Source organism: Sciurus vulgaris (genome assembly GCF_902686455.1).
Source record: "Sciurus vulgaris genome assembly, chromosome: 16".
In the NCBI taxonomy this organism is placed as follows: domain Eukaryota; kingdom Metazoa; phylum Chordata; class Mammalia; order Rodentia; family Sciuridae; genus Sciurus; species Sciurus vulgaris.
The window spans coordinates 4,945,488-4,958,494 of NC_136477.1; the positions used below are offsets into that span (position 1 = coordinate 4,945,488).

Below are 13,007 nucleotides of genomic sequence, written 5' to 3' on the forward strand. Positions count from 1 at the left end.
TGACACATAATGGGGGGGAGGGACGGGTTAGTGTTAGGGTTAGAGTTAGGGTTAGGGAGGGGGGCAAGTATGGAGGAAGGAAGTACTGTATAGAGGGTAAAGAGGGGTGGGAGGGGTGGGGGGAAGGGAAAAAATAACAGAATGAATCAAACAACATTACTCTATGTAAATTTATGATTACACAAATGGTATGCCTTTACGCCATGTACAAACAGAGAAACAACATGTATCCCATTTGTTTACAATAAAAAAAAATTAGTGGTCTACCAACCCTTTTTATATCACCTCTGAACACCTACACCCACCTTCTTTGTTTACAAATAACACTGAACATTTTTGGTTAGGTTCCCTGAACAGTACATGAAGTGGTAATTGTCCAGATTTAGCCATTACTAGAAATTCTACTAATAATCAAAACCACCATTTGGCCATCTGATACACTGATTATACTACCACATTCAAAGTTTCCCTGCACCTTCCTAGAGCATGTAGATGGCACTACTGAATTCATCCTGGGAGTCTCTATGCAGACTGATCCACTAGGTTGGATTCTCATTCTTATATGTCATTTTTCCTACTCATTGCAAACTAGAGAACAGGAAATCCCTGAGGGAGTGCATGCATCACAGCATGGTACGCACTGCAGAAATACACATTCCTCATTCAGAAGCAGGCTTCCTGAGCATCTGCTTTGCATAAGAACCGTGGTAGGCACAGGGTAATTAAGGAGGGCTCCTCTATGCCTTCAAAGTGCTAGTTGGAAACCTCATGTAGTTTGAAGGAAGATGAAAAGTAGACACATAGATTATAATTGGTTACACATCGAGATGGAGAGGAAGCTGAGGTTACTTTAAGGCTGTCAACGGGACTTCCAGTGACAGTACTGTCTGTAGTGGGCCTAGAATAAGGAATCAAAGAGTGTAGTTCAAGGCACAAGGAGTGCTATTGCAAAGAGCATTATTAACGATTAGCACACTGAATCATCAACTTAAGAAAGAAAGAATTCTTTCTCTGCTATTATGCCCCAGAACCTTTCCACTCCCCTGCATGGGTGGGGGATACAGGAGAACTCAGAAATTTCTCCCTAAGACATGCACTCACTTGTCTGGTTGGAAATCTCATCCTCTGGGCAGGGGGTACAGTCAAAACAACAGGCAGCCTTTCCCTCCTGGGGGCACTTCCTGAACCCAGGTCTACAACTGGCCTTGCAGACTGAGTAGGGGGTCTAGGAAAATCAGATATGTGTTGGCAACAGTGGACTTTGACCCCATCCCACAATAACTGTAATGCTTTTGAGTATTGGACCACTAAAGAACAAATTTCACATATACCTACACAAAGTTAATTGATGAGATGCCAACTACACTGCAAATGTGATACTTATGAACACTTAGATACCTATGGTTGAATGCACCTGTTTGCTTACCACCCATCAGAAATTCACTATGAAAATCAGAGGAGCATGCCAGTGGGTTGTTAAATAGCCAAAGCTCATTTTTCAGTAAGCTCTGCAGAGCCACAAACCTCACCACCACAACATGTTTATTCATGCAATGCAAAGAATTATGATGGGTCCAACACACCTGTCTATTTCCTGTGGCTCACTCTATTCCATCCTCAGATAGAGACAGCTGTTGACCGTGTAGTAAATATGGGTGAAACGTTCCTACTTTCACCTTAAGTCCCAGGCCTTCTGGAAAATTCCAAAGGTTGAGAATGTCATACTCAGTGTCCAATTGCCCTTTCTGATTCACACTCACTTGGTCTCCTATAGGAGTGTTAAATTTGATGTTCTTCAGGAAGGGGTACAACTGAAAGAGAAGCATGAAGTTATGATGATGTTTAGAACAGAAAAATCTGAATTAGTGAAAACTCCAAGTTTACTTTAATCCCTTTTTGAAGTAAAAGTTTCTTATAGGCACATGATGGAGTGAAAGCATATAAAGAATTGATATATTATAAAATTATGAAACATGAATCAACCTTAGGAGAAAATATCCAACTTCATGGACACATGATCAGTCTGTTGGCAAGCTCTCCAGATAAACCTCAACACCCATTTCCTCTCCTTGTTCTCTGAGCACCTGTCACTCAGGTCAGACCACAGTGTCTACCATGGCTGCAAAATTGCATGAGATGACTCAAACAAACCATCTATTGTGCTCAACATCCCTCAGGCAGTTCAAGAGCTAGTTCTCTGCTTTTCAGTTAAGGACTTCCTGGAAGGAGTGGTTTCTCCTGTTGAGAGCAGAGGGAGTGTGGGATCCTGAGGTGCTCTCTCCCTGCACACTGATGATCTTCATTCCTGGTTCCTTTCCCCCTTCCCACTGACATCGGGTTCTTGATTGACACCCAGGCAAAGATTAAGCAGCTGGCAGTGAAAACAGTGCAGAAGAGCTTGTGTTTGGGGAGAGGATCCTGCACTGCTTGGCTTGAGGCACTGTGGAACCCTTCAAGTCAGGAAGCCACCTTGGTGAAGTTCACACCACCCAATGGGAGACATTACCTGCCAGGGGGAGAACACTGGTCTTTCCCACTCTTTACCGGTTGCACATCCTCTTGTTGAAGAAGCATCTCATGGAGGGTGTGGGTCACCTAATACACAGCATTGTATATATTGTAACTGCCTTCCTTCACGGCCATGTTAAAATGGTAGAGAGGTAACCATGCCAAGGAACCTTCGGAAGAACAGTTCCTCAATGATTTACAGTCAGACTTTGAGACTGAGCAGTTAAAATGCATCCATCACTGTTGGGGGCGCTTGCCAGCAACCCCCCCAACATTACTCTCTCCAAGATGGCGCCTGGCATGGTGCCACAATGAGGCTGCAGCACAATGCTAATAAACAGGAAGCGCATCTGATTGGCAGTTGATTCCTTTCCTGGTCCGTGCTGAGCTCGTGACCAGTGCATGCACACATCTCCTTAGCCTGGAGCCCACACATCTTTCACATGAACACTCACGTGCACTTACTCTGATTGGCTTATGCTTTGCTTCTGCTTATCAGTTTGTTTTACTAAAAAGATATATATGAAAGTGAACAAAGAATAGAGAGGCCCTTACTACGTGTGTGTGTGTGTGTGTGTGTGTGTGTGTGTGTGTGTGTGTCTGTATGTGTGTGTGTTTCTTTTTTGCTGCTGGACGACGAATAGTGGTGCCAAAACCCAGAAACTCAGAGAAACAAAGCAGGAGATAAATCAGGTAAAATTATAAAAGAAAAATTCTGGCCAGGTTAAGTTCACAGGATTTGCGACGAGATTTAAGTTCGCAGGAATTTGTGACGAGATAAAGTTCGCAGAATTTGCGATGAGATTAAGTTTACAGGAGTTGCGACTAGATAAAGTTCACAGAAATTTGTGACTGAGACTTGTGTTTATTGTAAAGTTAATGTGTGTGCTTTCACTTTTGCTATTGCTATTAAGGTGATTTATTTTTGTGTGCTGATAGATTTACGTAGCTGTATTTTAAAATGGGTACTGAAATGTCATGGGCACAAATGGAGGGGCTTTTGAGGGATCTCCTTAAAGCTAATGGGATGCCCCTAAAAACAAAAACAGCAAGACTCTTTTTAAAAACAATAGAAGAAATAGCAGCATGGTTTTTACATGAAGGGCTGTTAAACATTCCTCAGTGGGATCATTTGGGAGAAGATTTAAAGGCGGCTGATAAGTCCATTACCACCGGGAACATTAGCCATCTGGACTTTAATTAGAGGGTGCTTAACAACTCTACAGCCGCACTGTAGAGAGGCCCTTAGAGAAGGGGAGGAGGCTCTGGAGGAAATAAAAGAGAAACAATCCAAGGCATCAGAAAGAGGAACTATAGAGAAAGAGGAAGAATCAGAGAAAGGGGAGGATTCAGATGAGGATGAGGACCTTAAAGAATTAACAAAAAACCTTGCTATCAAGGAATCAATGGGGAAAGATTTAGTAGAAAAAAGAAAAACTCTTATTAAACCCACACCTCATGCTCCCCCGCCTTACAATCCTCAATATTGTGGGTGTATGCCAGTGTGTCATTATGCAAAAACTATATCAAATGAATGGGATACTCTGTGACAAGGGGCAGTTTTCCCAGTTTTTGAAGACCAAAATACCCATAGATATCATCAACCACTGGGTTTTTAAATTATAAAACAACTTAAGGAGGCCATTATGTTATATGGCCCCCAAGCAGCTTTTACTCTCTCATTGGTAGAATCTGTAGGAGGAATGAATCTTACCCCAGATGACTGGGGCAATGTAGCAAGAGCTACACTGTCAGGAGGACAATACTTAGTATGGGAAACAGCATGGCAAGAATATTCCACTGACACTGCCCGTCGTAATGTTGCGGCAGGTAATCCAGCATGGAATTTAGAAATGCTTATGGGAACAGGACAGTTTACAGGACAGCAGGCACAGCTTAATTATGATCCTGCAGTATATATGCAAATTGCTGCAGCAGCTACTAAAGCATGGAGAACTATTCAAGGAAGTGGGGATTTACAGGGGCAGCTTTCAAAAGTCCTACAAGGAACAAATGAGCCGTATGCTGATTTTGTAGTGCGACTGCTGCAAAGAGCAGGTCGCATATTTGGGGATGTGGACCAAGCCATGCCTTTAATAAAACAATTGGCCTATGAACAAGCTAACAGGTGGTGTAAGGAGGCTATTCGCCCCTGGAAAAGTAAGGATTTGAGTACTTATATTAAAGTATGTAGAGATATTAATGAAAATGTTATACAGGGCCAAGTTATGGCAGCAGCTATAACTCAGGGATTACAATCTACATTTAAAGGGGGAGGACCTATGGGGCCTTGCTTTTATTGTAAACGGCAAGGACATTTTAAAAAGGATTGTCCCCAATTAAGATATTCCAGTCGGCCCCCTATGAGGCAAAAACCACAACTATGCCCTAGATGTAAAAAAGGTAACCACTGAGCATCTGAGTATAGATCCATAATAGATGTAGATGGACATCCCCTTCCCCAACAAGGCCAGACAAAAAACGGAAATCAGGGCCCATCTCCCGGGGGCCCAACACAAATGTACGGGGTGATTCAAAAATTGGCCAGGACTCATTATCCTCTAACAAGCCAAGAAGGGCCACAAAAGGAAGCGCAGGATTGGACCTCTGTGCCACCACCAGAGCAATATTAACTCCTGAGATGGGAGTACAACCTATTCCTACAGATTTAAAAGGCCCTCTACCCCCTAAGACAGTGGGAATTCTATTGGGAAGAAGCTCTAGTGCACTTAAAGGACTTATAGTTGTCCCTGGAGTTATTGATCCAGATTTTACAGGAGAAATTAAAGTTCTTGCATCCTCCCCACAAGGAATAATTTCTGTAACACCTGGGGACTGCATTGCCCAACTCCTGATTGTCCCCAGCTGCCATAATAATTATCCGTCTGCCACGACAATTAGTGGAGACACAGGCCTAGGATCCACTGGGGTCGATTCAGCTTGTCTTACTATGGATGTAAAACAAAGACCTATGATGAATCTGTCAATTAAAAACAAAAAATTCTCTGGACTCCTTGATACAGGAGCTGATACCAGTGTTATTACTTTTAAAGATTGCCCAAAAGACTGGCCTCTAGATGAAACAGAACAAATATTAAGGGGACTAGGCATTGCTACAAGTCCAAAAAGAAGTAGTGCCCTATTATCCTGGAAAAATTCAGAAGGCCAACAGGGAACATTTCAACCTTATGTTTTAAAACACCTGCTTGTCAATTTATGGGGCAGGGATGTTCTTACACAAATGGAATTAAAACTTACGACAGAAGGTCATTATGGATCTGAAGTTCAGGCTATTATGCTAAAACAGGAACATATATGGGGTAAGGGGCTTGGTCGCCATAATCAGAGAATTATTCAACCCATTAACATCCAAAGTAATCAAGGTCACAAGGGCCTGGGTTTTTCTTAGGGGCCACTGAACAACAAAAGATTAAAATAACTTGGAAATCTGATTCACCAGTTTGGGCCCCTCAGTGGCCCCTTACTCAGGAAAAGCTCAAAGCGGCCCAAGAATTGGTGCAGGAACAATTAGCAGCAGGACACATTAAATCCTCTACCTCTCCATGGAATACTCCTATTTTTGTTATCAAAAAGAAATCAGGGAAATGGCGACTTCTACATGATCTTAAAGCTATTAATGCTACAATGCAGCCCATGGGTCCAGTTCAGTTGGGCCTTCCAGTTCTCACAGCCTTACCTAAAGACTGGCCTACTTTAATTGTAGATATCAAAGATTGTTTTTTCTCTATTCCATTACATCCTACTGATCGTGAGAGGTTTGCATTTACTCTTCCATCCTTAAACCATCGTGGACCTGATCAATGGTTTGAATGGGTAGTATTGCCACAGGGTATGGCTAATAGTCCTACTATGTGTCAGATCTATGTTGACCAAGCTTTAAAACCAATTCATCAATTGTATTCTAAATTAATTATTTATCATTACATGGATGATATATTGGTATGTCATCCTGAAGAAAATGAATTAAAGAATGTCTATTCTCAGATGGTGAACAATTTAAATCCTGGGGGCTTATTATTGCTCCAGAAAAAGTACAATTTGGAAATACTCAGGAATTTTTGGAAACTTTGTTAAATAGAACTATAGTTAAACCCCTAAAAACTGTCATTAGAATAGATCATCTAAAAACTTTAAATGACTTTCAAAAACTGTTAGGAGATATAAATTGGATCCGACCTTACCTACATCTCTCTACTGGGGAGTTACTTCCTCTACTTAATATCCTTCAAGGAGATCCTCATCCGACATCTCCCAGGATACTTACTCCTGAGGCATGCCAAGTTCTTAAGCTAGTACAACAAAAACTTGACCTAGCACAGGTAGACAGGATTGATCCAAAAAAGCCATTATAATTTATTGTTATTCCAGATAGAAAATCACCTACTGGAGTATTCTGGCAAGAAGGGCCTTTATTTGGGGTTCATTTAGTTTGCTCCCCTACTAAAACATTGTTACCTTATCCTGAAGCCATAGCTCAACTAATATTAAAGGCACTAAAATCTTCTATTAATGTATTTGGATTTCATCCAATTACCATTATAACTCCTTATAACAAAAACCAGCTTTCATGGCTTTATAATTCCTCAGATTCATGGACTATTATTAAATGTTCCACCCAAGCTATATTTGATAACCATTTTCCAAAGCATCCCTGTCTTCAATTTTGTATCAATAATCATGTAATTTTTCCAAAAGTTACTAGAAATCAGCCTATTCCGATGGCTCCTGTGGTATTCACTGATGGCTCTAAGACAGGGACCGGAGCTATTAGTTACCAGGGTAAAGTTCAAACTTTTATTTTCCCAGTCACCTCTGCTCAACATACTGAAATTCTCGTTGTTATCAAGGCTTTTATATTGTTCTCTGACACCCCAATTAACATATATTCAGACAGTCTTTATGTGGTTCAAGCTCTTTCTAATCTGGAATGTGCAGGACTTATTACTCTCACCTCTGCGGTCTCTGGTCCTTTACGGACTTTACAACATTTGATATGGGATCACAGAGACCCCTTCTTTATTGGACATCTCAGAGCCCATACTAATCTGCCTGGACCCTTAACTGAGGGAAATAGATTAGCAGATACGGCTACTAGAGATATACATATTTTTTTCTGCGCTGGAATTTGCTCAAAAGTTCCATCAACAGTTTCATGTTAATTCCACCACTCTAAAACTCAAGTTCAACATTATTAAAGATGCTGCCCATGCTATTGTTAAATCTTGTGGCCAATGTGCAGTCCTCCATCATCCACCCTCTATAGGCGTTAATCCAAAAAGATTACCTAATCATTTCTGGCAAATGGATGTTACTCGTATCCCAGAATTTGGTCATCTTAAATTTGTTCATGTGTCTGTGGACACTCACTCAGGAATTATATTTGCATCTCTCCATAAAGGAGAAAAAACTAGAGATGTGATCACCCATTCTCCTCAGGCCTTCTCTAATTGGGGTGTACCTAAACAAATCAAAACTGATAATGGCCCAGTGTATACCTCAACTTCTTTTAAACTATTCCTTACAAAATTTGACATCACCCTTACTACAGGAATACCTTATAATCCTCAAGATCAAGGCATTGTTGAACATGCCCATCTCACCCTCAAAAATACACTTTATAAACAAAAGGGGGTAATTGGGGACACCATCCAGTCACCAAAGGACAAACTTTCTGTTTCCCTCTTTATTATAAAATTTTTTTTGTTTGGGTCGTTCTTTTATTTTTTCTGTTCCCCCCTACCCCTCCCACACCTCTTTTCCCTCTATTCAGTCCTTCCTTCCTCCATTCTTGCCCCCCTTCCTAACCCTAACTCAAACCCTAACCCTAACCCCTCCCTCCCCCATTATGTGTCCTCATCCACTTATTAGCGATATCATTCGACCTTTGCTTTTTTGAGATTGGCTTATCTCACTTAGCGTGATATTCTCCAATTTCATCCATTTGCCTGCAAATGCCATAATTTTATCATTCTTTATGGCTGAATAATATTCCATTGTATATATATACCACAGTTTCTTTATCCATTCATCAATTGAAGGACATCTAGGTTGGTTCCACAATCTGGCTATTGTGAATTGAGCAGCTATGAACATTGATGTGGCTGTATCTCTGTAGTATGCTGATTTTAAGTCCTTTGGGTATAGGCCAAGGAGTGGAATAGCTGGGTCAAATGGTGGTTTCATTCCAAGTTTTCTAAGGAATCTCCACACTGCTTTCCAGAGTGGCTGCACTAATTTGCAGCCCCACCAGCAATGTATGAGTGTACCTTTTTCCCCACATCCTCGCCAACACCTGTTGTTGCTTGTATTCTTGATAATCACCATTCTAATTGGGGTAAGAAGGAATCTTAGGGTGGTTTTGATTTGCATTTCTCTTATTACTACAGATGTGGAACATATTTCCATATGATTGTTGACTGCTTGTAGATCTTCTTCTGTGAAGTGTCTATTCATTTCCTTAGCCCATTTGTCGACTGGATTATTTGTATTCTTGGTGTAGAGTTTTTTGAGTTCTTTATAGATTCTGGAGATTAGTGTTCTATCTGAAGTATGATTGGCAAAGATATTCTCCCACTCTGAAGGCTCTTTCTTCGCATTGCTGATAGTTTCCTTTGCTGAGAGAAAGCTTTTTAGTTTGAATCTATCCCAGTTATTGATTCTTGCTTTTATTTCTTGTGCTATGGGAGTCCTGTTGAGGAAGTCTGGTCCTAAGCTGACATGTTGAAGATCTGGACCTACTTTTTCTTATATAATTTGCAGGGTCTCTGGTCTGATTCCAAGGTCCTTAATCCATTTTGAATTTAGTTTTGTGCATGGTGAGAGATATGGGTTTAGTTTCATTCTGTTGCATATGGATTTCCAAGTCTCCCAGCACCATTTGTTGAAGAGGCTATCTTTTCTCCATTGCATATTTTGGGCCCCTTTGTCTAGTATGAGAAAATTGTATTTATGTGGGTTTGTGTCCGTGTCCTCTATTCTGTACCATTGATCTACCTTTCTATTTTGGTACCAAAACCATGCCCTTTTTGTTACTATTGCTTTGTAGTACAGTTGAAGATCTGGTATTGCAATACCCCCTGTTTCACTCTTCCTGCTAAGGATTGCTTTAGCTAATCTGGGTTTCTTATTCTTACAGATGAATTTCATAATTGATTGCTCTATTTCTGTAAGGTATGTCATTGGGATTTTAATTGGAATTGTATTGAATCTGTATAGCACTTTAGGTAGTATGGCCATTTTGACAATATTAATTGTGGCTATCCAAGAACATGGGAGATCTTTCCATCTTCTAAGGTTTTCTTTAATTTCTTTCTTTAGTGTACTGTAGTTCTCATTGTAGAGGTTTTCACCTCTTTGGTGAGATTGATTCCCAAGTATTTTATTTTTTTCAAGGCTATTGTGAATGGGGCAGTTTTCCTAATTATTCTTTCCAAAGATTCATCACTTATGTATAAAAATGCATTCGATTTATGTGCATTGATTTTACATCCTGCTACTTTACTGAATTCACTTATGAGTTCTAAAAGTTTTCTGGTGGAATTTCCTGGTTTCTCTAAATATATAATCATATCATCAGGAAATAGGGATAGTTTGAGTTCTTCTTTTCCTATTCATATCCCTTTAATTTCTTTGGTATGTCTAATTGCTCTGGCTAGAATTTCAAGGACGATATTGAATAAAAGTGGTGAAAGAGGGCATCCCTGCCTTGTTCCAGATTTTAGGGGGAATGCTTTCAGTTTTTCACCATTTAGAATGATATTAGCCATGGGCTTAGCATAAATGGCCTTTACAATGTTAAGGAATGTTCCCACTATCCCTATTTTTTCTAGTGTTTTGAGCATGAAGGGGTGCTGTATTTTATCAAGTGCTTTTTCTGCATCTATTGAAATAATCATGTGATTCTTGACTTTAAGTCTATTGATATGGTGAACGACATTTATTGATTTCCTGATGTTGAAACAACCTTGCATCCCTGGAATGAAACCCACTTCATCATGGTGCACTATCTTTTTAATATGTTTTTGTATGCGATTTGCTAAAATTTTGTTGAGAATTTTTGCGTTGATGTTCATTGAGGATATTGGTCTGAAATTTTCTTTCCTCGATGTGTCTCTGTCTGGTTTAGGTATCAGTGTGATATTGGCTTCTTAGAATGAGTTTGGGAGGGTTCCCTCCTCTTCTGTTTTATGGAATACTTTGAGAAGTATTGGAATAAGCTCTTCTTTAAAGGTTTTGTAGAACTCGGCTGAGAACCCTTCTGGTCCTGGACTTTTCTTTGTTGGTAGGCTTTTGATGACCTCTTCTATTTCAGTACTTGAAATTGGTCAATTTAAATTGTGTATATCCTCCTCGTTCAGTTTAGGCAATTCATATGACTCTAGAAACCTGTTGATGTCTTCAAAATTTTCTATTTTGTTGGAGTATAGATTTTCAAAATAGCTTCTACTTATGTTTGTATTTCAATCATGTCTGTTGTGATATTTCCTTGTTCATTCTGAATTTTAGTGATTTGGGTTTTTTCTCGTCTTCTCTTTGCTAGTGTGGCTAAAGGTTTATCAATTTTGTTTATTTTTTCAAATAACCAACTATTTATTTGGTCAATTTTTTTGTATTGTTTCTTTTGTTTCAATTTCATTGATTTCAGCTCTGAGTTTAACTATTTCCTGTCTTCTACTACTTTTGGTGCTGGTCTGTTCTTCTTTTTCTAGGGCTTTGAGCTGTAGTGTTAGGTCGTTTATTTGTTGAGTTTTACTTCTTTTATTAAATGTACTCCATGAAATAAATTTCCCTCTAAGTACTGCTTTCATAGTGTCCCAGAGATTTTGATATGATGTTTCTTTGTTCTCATTTACCTCTAAGAATTTTTGAATTTCCTTCCTAATATCTTCTGTTATCCATTCATCATATAATAGCATATTGTTTCATCTCCAGGTGTTGGAATAGTTTCTGTTTTTTACTCTTTCATTTATTTCTAACTTCAATCCATTATGATCTGATAGAATACATGGTAGTGTCTCTATCTTCTTGTATTTGCTAACATTAGCTTTGTGGCATAATATATGGTCTATTTTAGAGAAGGATCCATGTGCTGCTGAGAAGAAAGTGTATTCGCTCTTGGTTGGATGGTATATTCTGTAAATGTCCGTTAAGTCTAAATCATTGATTGTGTTATTGAGATCTATGGTTTCTTTGTTCAATTTTTGTTTGGAAGATCTGTCCAGTGGTGAGAGAGGTGTGTTAAAATCACCTAGTATTATTGTGTTATGGTCTATTTGGTTTCTGAAATTGAGAAGGATTTGTTTGACATACATGAATGAGCCACTGTTTGGGGCATAGTTGTTGATGATTGTTATATCTTGCTGATTTATGCTTCCCTTAAGCAGTATGAAATGACCTTCTTTATCCCTTCTGACTAACTTTGGCTTGAAGTCCACATTATCTGAAATGAGGATGGATACTCCAGCTTTTTTGCTGAGTCCATGTGCATGGTATGTTTTTCCCCATCCTTTCACCTTTAGTCTATGAGTATCTTTTTCTATGAGGTGAGTCTCTTGCAGGCAACATATTATTGGATCTTTCTTTTTAATCCAATCTGCCACTCTGTGTCTTTTGTTTGATGAATTCAGGCCATTAACATTCAGGGTTATTATTGAGATATGATTTGGTTTTCCAGTCATTTGGTTCATTTTTTAAATTTTATTTATTTATGTATTTATTTATTTATTTATTTGACATGACTTGTTTCCTCCTTTATTTGACAATTCCTTTAGGATAATTCCTCCCTTTGCTGCTTTGCTTCTTTGTTTTTCATCTCTTCCTCAAGGAATATTTTGCTAATAATGTTCTGTAATGCTAGCTTTCTTTTTGTAAATTCTTTTAGCTTTTGATTATCATGGAAGGATTTTTATTTCATCGTCAAATTTGAAGGAAAGTTTTGCTGGGTATAAGATTCTTGGTTGGCATGCATTTTCTTTCAGAGCTTGAAAAATGTTCTTCCAGGCCCTTCTAGCTTTTAGGGTCTGGATTGAAAAATCTGCTGATATCTGTATTTGTTTCCCCCTGAATGTAATTTGGTTCTTTTCTCTCACAGCCTTTAAAATTCTGTCTTTATTTTGTATGTTAGGTATTTTCATTATAATGTGCCTTGGTGTGGTTCTGTTGTAATTATGTGTATTTGGAGTCCTATAAGCCTCTTGAACTTGATTTTCCATTTCATTCTTCAGATTTGGGAAATTTTCTGATATTATTTCATTGAATTGATTGTTCATTCCTTTGGCTTGTTTCTCTAGGCCTTCCTCAATCCCAATAATTCTTAAATTTGGCCTTTTCATGATATCCCATAGTTCTCGTAGATTCTGTTCATGATTTCTTACCATCTTCTCTTTTTGTTCAACTTTGTTTTCAAGGTTAAATATTTTGTCTTCAATGTCTGAGGTTCTGTCTTCCAGGTGTTCTATCCTACTGGATATGCTTTCTAT

The 13,007-nt window shown here is 39.0% G+C and overlaps 1 pseudogene across 1 annotated transcript in view; it reads right to left on the reverse strand.

The window, feature by feature from the left end:
- Nucleotides 1-13,007, reverse strand: part of LOC306646487 (vomeronasal type-2 receptor 116-like) — a 59,405-nt pseudogene that overhangs the window by 11,633 nt on the left and 34,765 nt on the right. The window contains exons 4-6 of the transcript in view: nucleotides 1,606-1,811; nucleotides 1,277-1,307; nucleotides 1,102-1,225 (exon numbers count right to left, since the gene is read on the reverse strand). The product of the transcript in view is annotated as a vomeronasal type-2 receptor 116-like (transcript). The remainder of the gene's footprint in view (nucleotides 1-1,101; nucleotides 1,226-1,276; nucleotides 1,308-1,605; nucleotides 1,812-13,007) is intronic.